Genomic DNA, 17,709 nt, shown 5'->3' with positions numbered 1-17,709 from the left:
TGCAACAAGGTCTTTGTTGTTGTTGTTGTTGTCCACATTTCCTCCAAACAGTTGAAAGTGGCATACATACTCCTGCTGCTGCTGTTTTATCCTTACGACAATCCTGTGAGGTAGGTTAGGTAGGTTTCTCTGTTCCCTTGGAACAGCATCTTAGCATTTCGTAAAACTGCCATAGAGGATAATGCCTGTTATATTACTCTGTACCCACTTTACAAAGTTCCTCGTAGAAAAATAACTACTGGAGTTACAGTGAGTTTGTATGATTTTTCACCGTTTGATAATGAGAACGATGTTACTTTTCGTGTTTCTTTACTTTTGGTGGCAGCCAGGAAATTAAGAGCTAAATTTGTGGTTCAGCTCTGTGTGGCTTTTGTTTTCTGTTTGGTTGTGGCTTATAGCTGAACAAATAAATTATTATGTATGTATACCAATGTAGGGTTGTTGCTTTTTAATTCCCCTCCCAGAGCCAGCTCCAAGTTTGAAAAGAGCCTTGGCAATGTGCCCTCAGCTGACCCCTACAGTGGGTTTACCTGGTGATGCCACAGGGGGAAGCAGTATCTCGTTCAGTGCTGGTTGGGTGCCATTCTAATTTCTCACAGTCCCCTGAGTTATTTTAATTAACCTACCCTAACATGGTGATAGAGGGACGCAGGTGGCGCTGTGGGTTAAAGCCTCAGCGCCTAGGGCTTGCCGATCGAAAGGTCGGCGGTTCGAATCCCTGCGGCGGGGTGCGCTCCCGCTGCTCGGTCCCAGCGCCTGCCAACCTAGCAGTTCGAAAGCACCTCCGGGTGCAAGTAGACAAATAGGGACCGCTTACCAGCGGGAAGGTAAACGGCGTTTCCGTGTGCGGCTCTGGCTCTGGCTCTGGCTCTGGCCAGAGCAGCGATGTCACGCTGGCCACGTGACCCAGAAGTGTCTCTGGACAGCGCTGGCCCCTGGCCTCTTAAGTGAGATGGGCGCACAACCCCAGAGTCTGTCAAGACTGGCCCGTACAGGCAGGGGTACCTTTACCTTTACCTTTAACATGGTGATAGGATGGTAAATTTATCTTGTAGCCTTGCCTTCAGCTCCTGGAGTAATGTGGAAAAATAAAATGTAACTAAATAATTACCTTGTTTTGTTTTGTTTTGTTTTGTTTTGTATGTGTGTGCGTGTGCGTGTTTGTAGCTAAAATCTGCATGACCAACTAGCATGAGCTCTTAAATCAGATCCAAGTAAAAGGATTGTTTTAGCCAAAGAAAGCAAAAATCAATATCTCTCCCTGACCCACTTAAGCTGATTTGAGTGCCCACAAAAGTGGTTGAGCTACTAATTGCACCAATTTAGAAAACGATTTAGCTAAGTTAGTTATTAAATCAATTTGTCTTCTGGGTTTAGACTAGAGGCTGTCGTCACTGGTACAACCTTCCGCTCTTAGCTACCCAGCCACTTTCCCTCTACCAACAAGTGTGCCATTCCTAGAGGGAGGTTTAAAGTCATCAGGAACACACCGTATCACAGAAGTGAGTCTTCAGTCTGAGACAGAGAATGGGTCAGGGACTGTGACAAGACTGGGGAAGTCTCAGGTCTTCCTCGGCCTTTCATAGTGGAGCCCTCTGAGTCAGAGGATGGAATTGACACATCCTTGGGTTGGGGCGCCAGTGGCACCCACAGGTTCCTGTGGTAGCAGCACTACCTGGGACATGCTCTGCATCTATCCCCTCCAGGTGTGAAGTCCTGCCCTCCAGAACTTGGCATTTTATTTATTTACTACAGGTATTTCTATACAGTTAGCTACCTCTTCCAAAGTGTGTTTAAAAGAAGAAGTCTAAAACACTCTCAGTGCTTCCTAGCAATAGTCTATTTGTTTTTAAATAGTTTTGGGGGTAGCCAATCACGTTTTACTCAGAGCAGATCCATAGAAATTAATAGACTTAAGTTAGTCATGCTCCTTCAATTCAGTGGGTCAGCACTGAAATTGATAAATGTTGGGTACATCTTTTTCTTTTGGGGTCTGTTTTCGATTTGGAGGGCATGTATTGCTGCTTCCCCTCCAGCCGCCTCCTTACATCCTTGAAGTACTACTTCTAGATTTTGTTGTTAAGTCATTTAGTCGTGTCCAGTGTGTCCAATCAAGGCAATTTGCCAATACTATCATTATAGGATTGGGAGTTGGTTTAGACGAGGGTCCCAACCCAGCCTGTGTTTTTGTATCTGCAAGACACTAGTCTGTAGTAGAGGGAACATGCCAGGCTGGTCAGACCAGTTTCTTTGTTAAGTTGATGGCCCTAGCTGGACCTATAGGCATCATATCTATATGACTAAAGAGTGACCATGTTGCCATGGAGACAACTGGCTGATGAATCTTTTCCAGGACAGGGTAGGTTTCCTCCCTTTTTCTCTTTTTTTGAAGAAGAACGGGATATTTTAATAGAGGCCCAAACTTGTATTCAGGTGATGAAAATATAGTTCCTGTATTGTCGGTTTGGTATTTGGTAATACCTCCTACTCCTTGTTTGAATTATTTGGATGTTCACATCTCACTGGTATGTTCTCCTCTTCCTCGCTGGTTAATGGCTTGCAGGACACGACTGCGGCTCACTCCTCCAGCCCAAGCAGCATGCTTTGATTAAATACCTGTGGGATGGGATACATCAGGCAAACACACAGAGGCTCAGCCTGCGCAAAGCCCTCGCTATCAGCCTCTCCCCCTTGTTCCCCCCAACTGTAAAACAGAAACCATGAAGCCCTTCCTCAGCAGAGTTGTTGTAAAGTGTGAATGCAACAAAGAATGTAAAGCACTTAGCAAATTAAGCATGCTGTGCAAATTATCAGCTGCAGGGTAAATGCATAGGGAGGGGGGAACCTTGAACCCTAAGAGCAGCTTTCCCTGCCCAAAGGCAGTGCTTTATTATTAATTAACCAAGGATTAATCAGGCTGGTTAGTACTTAGTAGCTAGGTTTTCACAAATGTAAACATCTCCCCCCCCCCCACGTACACACACACAAGAAAGAAACTTAAATACAAAGCTTTCTGTTATCTGTGGGTTTTTAACACCCCTCTGGAGATTTAAGTGACCTCATTCCCAGGCTCTTTTGAAGACCACACTTTTGTCTTACACTTTTCTCTTGCCTTTGACACCCATGGAATTCTCCTGACCCAGCTCCAGCTAACTGCACTCCCCCAACTACAATTAAAATGTTGACACCTGGTTTAGCTTTGTAGATTAGGATTTGATTTTCTGTAATTATATGTTATCGCTCACATTCAGCAGCAATTTTGCCTTCTGTACAGCATGATAACACTTATTAATTCAATAAAAGAAATCAATTCGCAGGCAATTTTAAAAAAAACACCTTAAAAAAACCCCACTGTAGCACCTTGGTAACTTAGCAGCTACCCAATCGGATTAAGCATCTGACTCTGTGTCTTGTCATTTAATCAGTAATGGGTGATTACAAAAGAGGATACACGTCAGATGTTAATTAAGAGTTGCACAGTTTGGGACCAGGAGGTTAACAGTGCCTGTTTTGTTATGATGCCGCGCTGAGTATAGCTGATATTTGACTTTGCACTTAAGGATTATTTACAGTAAAATGGAACGATAAGGACATTTATTCTATCTCTTTGTTCCGACCAGATATACTGAATTCCTCCTTGATGCCATGCCATAGTACATACTGGCTGATAATGGACCAAAAGCACAATGTTTGATTGTGACGTTGCGTGGAGGCAATGGTGTGTATGTGTGTGTGTGTGTGTGTGAGAGAGAGAGAGAGAGAGAGAATTTGGGAACACAAGGCAGTTTATCATTCAAAATGCCGCCCGGGATTAATTTCCCAGGGTTCCTCACTCCTTTGGCACTTCCCTTCAGCACCTTCCTTTAGTGAATTCCTTTAGCACCTTCAATGGCTTTTGAGAGCCAGTGGGATTTAGTGACCTTCAGGCCCCTAGGTAGAAATACAGCTCTCCAGGCCTTGGACCTCTCCTAAGGCCAGGGGTGTCAACTTGAATAAAAAATTGGGGGGAGGCAGGTAAGCCCCACCCCACAAAATCAATGACATGATGCGGTGCACACACACCATTTGAATGGCATATGCCCCCCTCAAATATTTTAGGGGGCACAAAACCCCTGGGACCCTAGGAGTTGGCTTCTATGCCTCAGACCACCCATCTCACCAGCCTGCTTTGCACCCTCCTTGAATGTTTTTGCCTGGCTGGAACGTTCTTGCTTCTTGCTTGCCTAGATGGAAGACAGAGAGGAGAGTGTGCATGTGTGGGTGGAAACTAGCCTAGTGTACAAAAGTAAGATACACATTTATTACTGCACCCACTTATGCATCTGACCCTGCCCATCACTGGCATGTGGCCCCTGGAAGGTTATCCAGAATGGAATGTGGCCCTCAGGCTGAATATGGTTCCCTGTAGGCTTTTTTCAGGCTTATATATATATGTGTCCAGTGTCAGAGATTGCTGAATATTGACCCAGTGTGTAGCAGCTGTGGAAAAGGTGGCATTCATAGAGGATAAGGCAATCATCAGTTTTTATACCTGACGTTAGCCGCCCTGGGCCTGGTCTTGTGTGGGGTATAAATAAAATTAAAAAGAAGAAGAAGAAGAAGAAGAAGAAGAAGAAGAAGAAGAAGAAGAAGAAGAGGAGAAGGAGGAGTTTGCATGTTAAAACTGATACATGCTCCCAGACTATCCCTATACAGTGGTACCTCGGGTTACATACGCTTCAGGTTATACACGCTTCAGGTTACATACGCTTCAGGTTACAGACTCTGCTAACTCAGAAATAGTACCTCGGATTAAGAACTTTGCTTTAGGATGAGAACAGAAATCGTGCGGTGGCAGCACGGCGGCAGCGGGAGGCCCCATTAGCTAAAGTGGTGCTTCAGGTGAAGAACAGTTTCAGGTTAAGAACGGACCTCCGGAACGAATTAAGTACTTAACCGGAGGTACCACTGTACTTTTAACCTATTGGCTTACTTCTGTATCTCCTTGTTGCTTAGACTGATTCATCTTAGGCTGCATCCCACTTACAACTTCCTCCTCCTCACATTTCTTTTTCAGACCTCAAGGTAAGAAAGAGGTCATCTTTATTTATTAAAGAACAAGGGAGCAAGCATAGCTTCCTTGTTCTTCTCTGAACTAGTTAGTATGAGTAGAACTACAAACTTTTTAAACCATGTTATGCGTCTCCTGCAATAAACAACTTTTTTATTTTCTTACCAACAAGCATCTCTGCCTGTGGATGTGATTGCAACATGTAAAGTCTAATCTCTAACCTAGTTCCACTACCCAAACCCAGCTCGCTGTACACACTGTGTTTCAGTAGGTAATTGACCCAGTTATCAGAATGGAATCAATATATCTATCCATAGTTCCTGTCAAAGATGTGTTTTCCCAACTTGCTAAGTGCTGGAACTCCTAAGAAGTTACGAATGCTTGCTGAGTGTGTTTTAACTTTCAGCAAACTATGTATACTGCAGGTCTCATGACAAACAAACAAAAAGGGAATAGCAAAACATTAGCATTTATCATTGGCACAAGGAGAAGGGGGCGACAGAGGACGAGATGGTTGGATAGTGTTTTCGAGGTTACCAGCATGAGTCTGACCAAGCTGCGGGGGGCAGTGGAGGACAGGAGTGCCTGGCGTTCTCTGGTCCATGGGGTCACGAAGAGTCGGACACGACTAAACGACTAAACAACAACAACAACAAAGCATTTATCATTTGGGTATAAGGAACTGACCATAGCTCCACAGGATGCAGTCACTGGGGCAAGTTTGACTAAGTGGCAGAGGACAAGCCATAGATCAACAGTAGCACATCTTTCTTTTGATGCAGAAAGTCCCAGGTTGAAATTCCAGATATGGCACTGCCAATCAATGTAGACAACACTGAGCTGGATGGACCAATATAAGGCAGCTTTTTATGTTCTGTTCCCAGTTTAGTAAGGGTTGGAAAGGGTCTCTCTCTCTCCCTCTTTCCATATTTTTGCTTTGAGGGTGAATATTTAGAAAATGGGTTAAGTGCATTCTCTTCCCTGCCTGTCTCTTTCCCTCAAAACTCACTGGTTAAACGAGAGGAGGGGAGTTGTACCCCTCCTCCCCTCCGCTGCTTGCAGACATTTCACAGCGATAGCGTCATAAATTTGTTTCATTTTGTTGTGTTTTGCTCTCTTAGCAAACAGAACAAAGAGGGAAGTTTTAGCCCCGCTTAGAAATACATATCCATTTAAAGCAGACAATAAAAGAAAATGGTTTAACAAACAGAAATGATCTAAAATGCCGACATTCCCCCTCGTTTGAACAAATCCACTGGCTTTAAGAGACGCACGCCTCACGTTCTGAAGCCATTTAATAAGATTTAATGAATATTCTCCCTGCTAAATGAATAGAGTATGCCCTAAAGCTTTCTTGGTTTAGATGTTCCTCTGATGAAAGATTATGAGCAGAGTGACCAATGAGCATGCAGATCGGAGCCAGCGCTTCCTAGTTTACAGCTTCACTGGAACTGCTTTGCATCTGTCCTCTTCCCATTTTATTTTGTGCAATTCGGCAGATAGCAGCTTTCGTTCTACATGCTGGCAAACACCATTAGCTTTGTTCATTGCATCCATACGGTTGTTCAGTTGCCCCTCCCAGTCGTGTTTGCCATATAAAGTGCTTTACAACTCTCCGCTTTCTCCTCCCAAACCCCCCCCCCCCCCGGTGAGGTAGGTTAGAGCAAGAAATAATAGAAAGATTTTCAGTTATTACAATTCTTAGCTTGATTCATGCATTGCAGGGGGTTGGACTAGATGACCCTTGGGATCCCTTCCAACCTTCCAGTTCTATTGTTCTGTTCCATTTTCTCCTCACAACAAGCCTTGTGGTAGGTTAGAGAGGGGTTACAGAAAGAGAGCCAGAAGGAGAATGATCAGAGGTCACCCAGAAAAGTGGAACCTGGATCTTTCCAGCTCTACTCCAAGCCCCTCTCAAACAAAATTTCTGAGTGAATTTCGCTGAAAAAAGTAACAGGGCTTCTGCATTGTAAAGGGGAGCGTGCTTTTAGTCCCTGGGATTTTCATTCTGCTGCACCCACTAAGGACTGTACATGATGAATGGAAAATAGGAAACATCAGTCCTCTGAGGTTAGCTATATAATCAAGGATGGTTTCTAATCCCAAAGTTTTGTGCCCAAGAAATTCTAACTCTTTATCCAGGACTCATGGTGTATACCAGTGAAATATGAATCTGTTTTAGTCTTTAGCCATAGCCCTCAGCCATAGAACAAATGTGAAACACTGAGCACATCTATCGAAGACTTATTACTATCCCCTGAAGTCTACATACAGCGCTGTTTTTAAGCCTGATAAACGTATAACCCACTTTTAAAGGAATAAATCTCCACCAACTGTTATATAAAGAACAACCAATACAAATGCAATTTTAAAACGTTAAAACCAACCACAGCTCATAATAATATTTTTTTTAAAAAAAGAAAAAACCCATACACCCCAGACAGAAACAATCTGCCCAACATAAACTAAAACCTACTATTAACAATTCACCACGCTGTCTCGGCAGTGCTCTCAAATTTGCCACGACCGCAGAAAACAGAACCACCTCACGAGAGGCTGAGTAAAAAGAAATGGAAAATTGGGGTGAATGGGAGACAGGATGGAATGGTAGCCTGTTGAAGGGCATGGCCGACTGGCTGGCACCCTGAACAGGAGTAGCTGACTGTGCAGCATTGTCTTGCAGGTCCCACTTAGAATGCACATCCCCAGCATCTCACTGAGAGGTGTGCATATATTTTATTTGTTTATTTTATTGCATTTCCATTCCACCATTCCTCCGAGGAGCTCAAGGCATTGTTCTCCTCCTCCTCCTCCCCATTTTATTCTTGCAACTACCCTGTGAAGTAGGCTAGGCTGAGAGTTCATGACTTGACCAGGGTTACCCAGTGCGCTTCATAACCATGGTTTCTTAGGCCCTAGTCTGACTCCTAACTACTACTCCACACTGGCCCTATGTGTGTGAGAGCAGGGGGTTGGGGGATAAAGAGAGTTTTTTTGCATGTGCAGACGCAAGGAGGTTGGTGTCCATTGTGTCAGCAGACTAGAGCCTGCCCACATTGTCACACCAGGTGTTCGCTGTAGCCGGACTGGCATCCCTCCAATAAAGCAATTCTCTCTGCCGTGTGTAACCCACAGATAACGGCTATCTCTCTGCAGAAATAAATGACACATGGCCATTGACATTAATTCAGACGGACAGACTGTCAAGTTTGCAGTTTGTTATATGGTGATTCGGCTTTTTATAAAAAAATTTTTTACTTGTAACAGGATCCTTTGTGTGTGTGTGTGTGTGAATGCTTGGTTTGGATGTGGGCAGCTGTTTCTTGAGCCGCAGTCTCTGCTCAAGTTAGCACGGAGGCTTCAGAAAAACAGTGAATAAATACCCTTGGAATGCTCCTTGGATCTGGGGGGGATTATTCCTTTTATGCATTTATTCTTTTATCAGGTCTAGAACAGTTTCGTTGCCAAGCTATACACAGCTTTAGCTTGCTGCTATCAGAGAAATAATGCCTATTAGTAAATTCTGTATTCTTGTCGCCTTTATTTCCCGTGGGCCTTATCTGCAGGAGATGGATCTAAGCTCACAAAATACCTTTGTGTTGAGTGAACTGTTGGGGGAATTTGGACAACCATGCTTAATTCTCTGGTTTCAGTGTAGCATATGGTTGAGTTGCCAAGTTAAGCTCCCAGGAAATGTTTGCCGTTGCCTGATCAAGTCGGTGATGAGATAGTCAGAGCTACTCCAACCTGGAACAGAGTCAGACCATTGGTGCATCTTGCTCCATATTGTCAATAGTGACTGAGAGGAGCTCACCAGGGTTTCAGCCAGGGATCTTTCCAAGCCCTACTTGGGAATACCAGGGATTGAATTTGGGATCTTCTGAGTGCAAGCAGATACTCCACCACTGAGCTGGTTTCAACAGAGAGCAAAAATACTATATACCTGCATGTTGCCTTTTTATCACTCCACTCAATCTATTGAGAACTTCCAGAGAGCTCTAGAACTGTTTTCACTGTCAGGCCTCAGCTCTTGAAAGATCTGTATAGTCGTCCTGCCATTGGCTGAGATAGTGTGAGGTCACAGAAGCTCAGATAAGCAGGGTGGGGGGGAGAAGCACAGGGATACAGCATGTGGAGATAGGAGAAAAAGCCGAAAGGAGGCCTAACTGTTTTAAAGGAAAAGAAACAGCAAGGAATCCAGACAGACGTAGTGGAGGAGTTTCTCTGACCATGTGTAGAGTGCATAGGTAACCAGAGCTTGCCCACATACACATCTGGGACTTGGGCCTGCCGTACACCAAACCACAACTTCCACAAAAACTCGGAGAGCATTAAGCAACTACAGAATTACATTTTTAAAATAAATATGTCACCCTACTTCCCCACCACACCACCACCAAAAAAATAACCATTTTGCAGTAAATGGGGTTTGCTTTCCTGGCCTAGCATCAGAAAGTTTAAGTGACATTCATAATAAGTTCAAAGACATATACAGTTCTGACCTACCATAAGCTCCCCTCTCCTACAAATGACATTTCAAGACTTTCAGCATTTCTCAAATAGATTTGGAAGGATACAATATAGATTTTAAAATGCACTGTTGATTTAGTTTAAGCTGTGATATTAAAGGTGGATAAAGCTAGAAATCAGTGCTCATCTTCCAAGGTCGTGATTTCTTAGTTCGAGGTCATTTTTATATTCATCAGCAAAGTGAAGAGTGCAGCATTCAGCCAGTGCCTGTCTCACATGCTGCTGGCATCTCTCTAGTTGTGGCTGTAGGTCAGGGCACCTCGAGTTGGACTAAGGCTTACACAAACCCAATAGGTTTTGTGGCAAATATTCCTAGCTTTCCCACCCCTACCCCCTGGTTTTTGTACCCCAGGGCAGCTTTGTTTAAAAGGGGGGGGGGGATTCGACCATGCTGGGACAGCTTCTACTGCTTCAGGTATTTGCCATTACTCTAGGGTAGAATCATTCACCCTCCCAACCCACAAAAATACAGTGGTACCTTGGTTTGCATATGTCTTGGATTACAAACACGTCAAACACAGAAGTGCGTGTCCCAGTTTGCAACCTTTTTTTGGATTACAACCCTTTCTTTTTATTACAAACAAATTTTCTTTGGAGGCCCCATTGGCAAAAGCGTGCCTTGGGTTACAACCTGTTTTGGTTTACAAATGGACCTTCGGAATGGATTATGGTTGTAAACCAAGGTACCACTGTAAAATAAACCAGGTTCTCATTGTAGTGTCGTAGCTGTTTCCATAGACTTTCATCTCACAACACTCATCTGGATGCTGAGAAGTGAATAATCCATTCCCTTGCCTGGCAGATTTTATTCTCTTATAGCCAGGTCTGTAAATCTTTTCAACAATTTTAAGGCAGGAGTAGGCAACGTGGTGCCCTCTCAATGCTCTTAGACTGCGTGCTAGCTCCTGCTTCCAACAAAGGTCCAGTTTTCATGCAGGTGGGGGAACCTGTCTCTGGCTTGTCCCCCGTGAGTTTGAAGGTGTGCACTGCTATGATGGAATATTATTCTATACACAAAATAAATAAATTTCAAGGCAAGCGAGCATATCAGGACACTCGGTTCTAGCATACTAGTCCTTTTTGTATAATCCCAGTATTCCCAGTTTCTGGGGAGGGGGCTTGTTTCCCAAAATGGTAAATCATGTGGTGCCCATATTCCGTGTGAAGCTGTTCAGTCCAGGGACAGATTTCACCACGTCAGAAACAACTAGGGCCAAAGTCCTTGCCCCAAAGCTGTTTGGGAGGAAGCTCCACTGAATTCAATAGAATTTAATTCCAGACATGGTTTGAATTGCAGCCTTGGCCTATGACACTCTGGCCGCATTCATACTACACATTTAAAGCACTACAGTTCCACTTTGAACAGTCACGGCTTCCCCCAAAGAATTTGGGGAGCTGTAATCTGTTAAGGGAGGACGCGGGTGGTGCTGTGGGTTAAACCACAGAGCCTAGGACTTGGCGATCAGAAGGTTGTGGTTCGAATCCCCACAACGGGGTGAGCTCCCGTTGCTCGGTCCCTGCTCCTGCCAACCTAGCAGTTCGAAAGCACGTCAAAGTGCAAGCAGATAAATAGGTACCACTCTGGTGGGAAGGTAAACGGCGTTTCTGTGTGCTGCTCTGGTTCACCAGAAGCAGCTTAGTTATGCTGGCCACATGACCCAGAAGCTGTACGCCGGCTCCCTCGGCCAATAAAGCGAGATGAGCGCCGCAACCCCAGAGTTGGCCACGACTGGACCTAATGCTCAGGGGTCCCTTTACCTAATCTGTTAAGGGAGCACGAAGCAAACAAAGGCTTCTCACATAGATATCTGGGATTATGGGGCAGGTCTTCTGGTGCCAGGAGGTGTGGCTTCAGCTATGATTTGGCTCTATGACTTCCTTTTCACTTTTTTAAAATTAAGCAATTTAGTTTATTTCTATTAGCCATACATGTCTTTAGACAGGAGTGACCCACCCATTAGCTTTGGAGAAGAAGTTGCCTCAGGCGGCAGGCTGGGGACAGCTTGGAGGGGCAGCAGATCTGGGCTCCCAAGGGGCACGCGGCTTGCTTCCTCCTGCGCTTGATGCTTGTGGCCACTGCTTGAGAAAAGCACAGCCATTGCTGCTGCCTCTGGCTCTTCTCCTGCCTCCTTTTTTCCTCCCCTGCTTCCTTCAGAGCTCCTGGCCTTCTCTGGGCCGCCTCCAGTTGCCTCAGATGGTCGTGGCGGCCATGGGGAGGTGGAGGCAGCAATGACGGGGAACTCCATTTTCTGGTTTGTGACAAAATGTCATGGGCATGTCCTTTGTTTAGAGCAGGGTTTCCCAAACTTGGGTCTGCAGCAGCTGTTGGATTACAACTCCCATCATCCTCAGCTAGGAGGACCAGTGGTCAGGGATGATGGGATTTGTAGTCCCCAAAAAACATGGAGACCCAAGTTAAACCCTGGTTTAGAGCTTGCCCACAACTTAGCTTTCACCCTTTGGGGATGGTCACACCCACCCATGAATCATGTAACTGATGTATCATCATTGACTCCCATCAACCCTAACAATATTTTTCCTGTTTTGCCCTAGTAATGTTGACTATCCCTAGTGTGGACATGAGTCTTTTCAATAGTGTGACTTATCTACACAAGTAATAAGTTAAAGCTGCTCCATGACACATTATAACTATGTGAGTGCTCTGGTGTGTGTAACCAGAACCCAAAATGGCTCGAGGATATTTTGTCTATGTGCAGTGTAAGTAGATTAGATGGAGGATGCTTTGCTGTATATGGCATAGTATTGCCACAATGTTTCAGATACAAACCCAGAATCCTAATACTAAAGGACACGACGGAGTTGTGCTGTCTTCTCTAGTTATATAGAAGTGTACAGTCCTTAAATAAAACATTTGCATACTGTTTTGTTGAGAGCCCATGCTGCCTCACCCGCAAAGTGTTGTGCTTGGGTGTTGAGAGACCCAGTTTCTCATAGCTGAACAACCGAACAGCAGAATCAATCATGCACTGAAGTCCCTGGTGACTTTAATGTGCTTTGGCATCTAAGCGTGCTTCAGCTACCTGTCCTTCAGTGTTTAACCTGAGTCCATTCAATCTGCTTCATAAGTCATGGTAGACAGGGGCTTGCTTTGTGTACATGCAGTGTGGGATCTCTTCCTTTGTACACCTCCAGGGCATGTACAAGACTTTTCACCATGTCTTCCTGTCTACATGAAAAAAATAATGCAGTGCAGCTGCCATTTAAATGTACTGAAAACCCAACATATGAAGCAGCCCTGATTTCATTGGCTAATAGCACTTGCAGCATGATCCCTGTCACATTTACTCAGAAGTAAATTACATTTTGCTCGGTGGTGCATATACCCTCCCACATTTCTCCGATGTAAATAAGGACGCCCCAGTCCATAATGATAATTTTACTATTTATACCCCACAAATCTTACTGTGTTGCCCCAACCACTCTGGGCAGCTTCCAACATGTATAAAAGCACAATAAAACATTAAACATTTACGAAGACTTCCCTATACAAGATTGCCTTTACAGAGCTCGGAGTCAAATAACTCCATGCCCTCCGACATTTCTCCAATGAAAATAGAGACATGCTAACATTGCTAACACTCTAACATTTTTCCGATAAAAATAGGGACGTCCTAAGGAAAAGAGGGACATGTCGGGATCAAATCAGAAACCAGGATGGATCAGGGATGTCCTTGGAAAATAGGGTCTGGTGGTGCTTTTCTCCCGAGTAGATCTGTTTTGGACTAACAGCTTTTTGCGGCCTTCCCAAGCTGGTGTCTTCCAGATTTTTCATTTACTTTTGCCTCTGGCCCTACCCACCACTCGCATGTGGCCCCCTGAAGACTGCCCAGGAGGGAAAGGTGGCCCTCAGGCTGAAAATGCTTTCTGACCTCACCCAGAAAGTCTGCCCTTACATGTGTCTAGCACCAGAGGTTGCAAAAGTGTTCCATAAGCAATGGCCCTTGATCCATTCTAAGGAGGCTGAAAAAGATTTTACAGCATATCCTGTGTTTTCTGACATGACTGCAGCCGCTCTTTGCAAAAAAGAATCCTATTTCATGACAGATCAAGAGCAGAGAGGGATGGAGCTCAATGCTTATTTGAAAGGCAATCCCTAGTAAAACAAGAATTTGCAAATGTGGCGTGTTCCTCATATAAATATAATCGTGTGTTGCATATAACTACAAAAGAGCATAAAGTTTTAATTATGGCCTAAATCTACTTCTTTAGCCATGGGGCTCACATGATTAGCAGTAGGAGGGGGGAAAGCGAGCATCTGGAAAGGTTGCGTGGAACAGTTTTCCCACATGTTAAATTTTATATGGAACAAATTATTAAAATGCCAAACCTCGGGAGAAAGATTGTAATGAAAAAATTAGCACTCCTTTATCAAGGCTGTTGGTGATTTGCCTTGTGACTCTGCCTAAAACTTTGGGGAGAGGAAAGGAGAAAGGAGACAATGGAGGTGGCTGAGTACACATTATACATTTGAAGTACATTTAAAGCACATGGCTTCCCTCTAAAGAATTGTGGGGACTGTAGCTTACTCCTCACAGGGCTACAATTCCCCACACCATCAACAAACTACAGCACGATTACTGGCAGGAGTGAGGCCTTGGCAGCATATAACACCTGTGATCAGAGATCTGCACTGGTTGCTGATCTGCCAAGAACCCTTACTATATTGTCATTTTATCCCACATGTGCCCGCTCAGCCACTTTGATCAGTGGAATTAGCACTACTTCAGGGGCCACATGATACCCATTCTGCATGTGTAAGGATCGTTTAGGCAGTGCCTAAACCTTGGAACTCCCTGCCACTTGATACCAAGCAAGCCCCTTCACTGTATTCTTTTCGGAGCCTGCTAGAAATGTTCTTGCTTAGGCAAGCCTGCCCAGAGGCTTAGAAATGCTGGTGTGAATTTTAATCTGTTCAGAATTTTAACTTTTTGTATGTTTTAAAGTATTGTATTCCCCACCCCACCCCTTGATACAGATCCCTGCCTTGGAAAGAAAAATGCATGTGCTACCCATGACCACCTCGCAGCAATAAAATATGCTGTAGCCCCACACCCACAGAAATACTAAATTGCCCTGAAAATGGGGTAGTGAAATTGGACCCTCTTCCAAAGGGGAACAAAACTTTCCAGAAGAATCTGGTTCAGCACAACAGTAATAACCCTATACAAAGTGCCCTAACCACATCAAACTATGAATTAAAGGAAGCTAATGAAAAGATTATATATCTTGAAAAGCCTTCCTTTTCTTCTAGCTCACATCATTCAACTTTTTGCAGAGCCATAGCTGGGGGGGCGGGAGGGGCACTAGCCGTTTTTTTGTTTTTCTGTAACCAGGAGTTAGTTTAGGTATTCCAGATCCTCCAAGTGTCCCTATTTTCCAGGGACATCCCTGATTTAGAGAAGCTGCCCTGGTTTCTGATTTGATCCCGGGATGTCCCAATTTTTCTTAGGGTGTCCCTATTTTCATTGGAGAAATGTTGGAAGGTATGGACTTATTTGACTCCCAAGCTGTCTGAAGGGAATCCTGTATAGGGAAGTTTTTGTAAATGTTTAATGTTTTATTGTGTTTTTATATATGTTGGAAGCTGCTCGGAGTATTGGGGCAACCCAATAGGATGTGTGGGTTATAAATAGTAAAATTATCATTATGGAATGGGATGTCCCTATTTTCATTGGAGAAATGTTGGGTATGCTATTCCAAGAACTAAAAAAAGGGGGGATAGACATTCGCCCTAGCCCACCCAAAAGCCATAACAATATCAATATGTTTTCTGAAAGCACAGAATGTCCGAATCAGTTGAGTCTCTCTTAGAAAGTAGCTGCACAGTCAGGAGTCAGCAAACTTTTTCAGCAGGGGGCCGGTCCACTGTCCCTCATACCTTGTGGGGGGCCAGACTATATTTTGAAAAAAAGAAAGAAAAAAAGAATGAATTCCTATGCCCCACAAATAACCCAGAGATGCAGTTTAAATAAAAGGACACATTCTACTCATGTAAAAACACACTGATTCCCAGACCGTCCATCGGCTGGATTTAGAAGGTGATTGGGCCGGATCCAGCACCCAAGCCTTAGTTTGCCTACCCATGGTTTAGGGGCCAGTGGAGAAAAGGCCCTGCTTTTAGCCCTCATACATGTCAACCTTCCCCAGGTGGCAGAACAGAGCTGCTCTTCTGATCTGTTCCTAATGCTAAGGGGGAAGATGCCCTGGTATGCTGGGCACAGTCTGTTATCTGTTAAACATTAGCTTCTGGGTTTGTTTGCTTAAAATACTTGCATCACTTCCTTGGAAAGATTTCACCCACCCCCTCTCTTTCCCTCCCTTTCACAGGTGCTGATTTTAAAGTGTAACTCTGTAGATTTTCCTAGGGACAGATTAAATGGAAAGGTCAACTAAAGTAATACTTACAGGTAGCCCGATGCAAATTGAGGTACTCACAGCATGATTATGTGTGATTAACAGGAGCTGCATTGTGCAAAAGTGGTTATTATAACTAAATTCTTCATTTCCTGCAGAAACTTCTGAAACGGCAATTGTCATCATGGGAAAAGTAAACACTTCTGGTCTTTGCAAAAGAGTGTCAAAGGGCAGTTGCCCTGTATGTTTCTCCACCTGCCCCACCCATCATTTCCTTCTTCGAGAGAAGAAATACCATCTCCCTTTGCCAGTTTAAAAACATCCATTTTTGCAATCATGCTTCGTTTTCTCCTGAGTCTACTCTCAAATCCAGATTTAACAGCTGATGACATGTAGCACCAGCAGTGTGCTCTCAGCACCGGCTGTGTGAGGTGCTGATTAATAATTTGAGCTGCAAATCTTCTTAGAAGCACCAGGTGGAACCTAAATTGTCCGTCAGAGGCACCCGCCTTCTTCCTAAGAAACTCCATCGTGATGATCTTTGTAGTGGCTCGTGTTTAATTCCCCACCAAAGAGATAAGTCTGCAAGAGGGTAGAAATCTGAAAGGCACACCTGGAACAAGCAGGGCAGATGGTGGAATGCTAATTCATAAAAAATGTAGAAATTGTGTGCTATGGACCTGCAGCAGAACTGTGGAAATGTGCACACCCCCCCCAAAAAAAAAGAGTCATGGGAACTGTTGTTTCCCCCTCACAGAACTATGATTCTCAGCATCCTTAACAAACTATAGTGTCCAAGATTCTTTGTGCTTTCAATGTATGGTGTGGATATGGTGTAAATCAGACCATGGGCTGTTGTGCTCCATGTGTGGTACAACACATGCCAGGGGTTCCAGGTCCATGGAATGCTAATGCTAGAATCGTGACAGAGCTCAGGACATGGTAAAATGCGAAGCAGCTGCACTGAATGCTTCCCAGGTAAGCAATTTATTATTGTTATTATTTTAGCTTGCCTGGCATTGCATTCAAATTGGGCCTGTGAAGAAGCTGGCGAGAGGTAAAAATATATTACTCAATTGGAGGGATTCAGGAATTAGATGCGCTAGTTTGTGTGCAGTTCCCTCGAGTTCACAAATAAAATTAGATGGGCTTTCAAATTAAAACCTATAGGAAGGCAAGCCCGCATCTACTGCATCATTTATCGAAGCATTGCTGTAATATTTTAGGGAAGGGGATGGTGGAAGTGTGTGTGTGTGTGTGTGTTATACCAAGTGCATTCCAAACTTCTGCAGAAGGCTTCAAGTAGTCGAAAGCTTTTAAATACAGATGGTGGAGGAATTCCCGATGGGAAACAGGCTTCTATTTCAAACTTAGGTTCGTTTTCTCTCCCCCACCCTCCCCCTCCTTTTCATGGCAGGCTTTGACAGATCAGAAGAAATTTTCACAGCTTGATGCAGCTGGATTCTTCTTTGGCATGAACGAAAACATCTGGCCCCCAAAACAGTGCCTTTTACCAAAGGGCCGAGAAAACATGCGCACACATCTGTTGTGCTAACATATTTCCCTGTAAACTCTGATGTTAATTGCTTTGTTTTGGGGAGGTAACACAGTTGGCTCTCTGAGGCAGGCTGTTTCCCATCGCCCTGTGCTAATGGTTTCCTTTAACACTGATATTGCTTTGATTTGCAGATTCACAGGTATAATGTGGGCGGTATTTAATCTAAAAAGCGCTAGCAGAAAAGTGTGCTAGGCAA

General features: G+C 44.2%; 1 protein-coding gene across 12 annotated transcripts in view; it reads left to right on the top strand.

Annotated features, from left to right (window-relative positions):
* FBRSL1 (fibrosin like 1) overlaps nucleotides 1-17,709 on the top strand; it is an 827,250-nt gene that overhangs the window by 323,547 nt on the left and 485,994 nt on the right. The window lies entirely within an intron of this gene.

The sequence above is a fragment of the Podarcis cretensis genome (genome assembly GCF_951804945.1).
Source record: "Podarcis cretensis genome assembly, chromosome: 16".
In the NCBI taxonomy this organism is placed as follows: domain Eukaryota; kingdom Metazoa; phylum Chordata; class Lepidosauria; order Squamata; family Lacertidae; genus Podarcis; species Podarcis cretensis.
The sequence above is the reverse complement of the archived record's forward strand: the minus strand, read 5'-3'. Positions and strand labels throughout refer to the sequence as shown.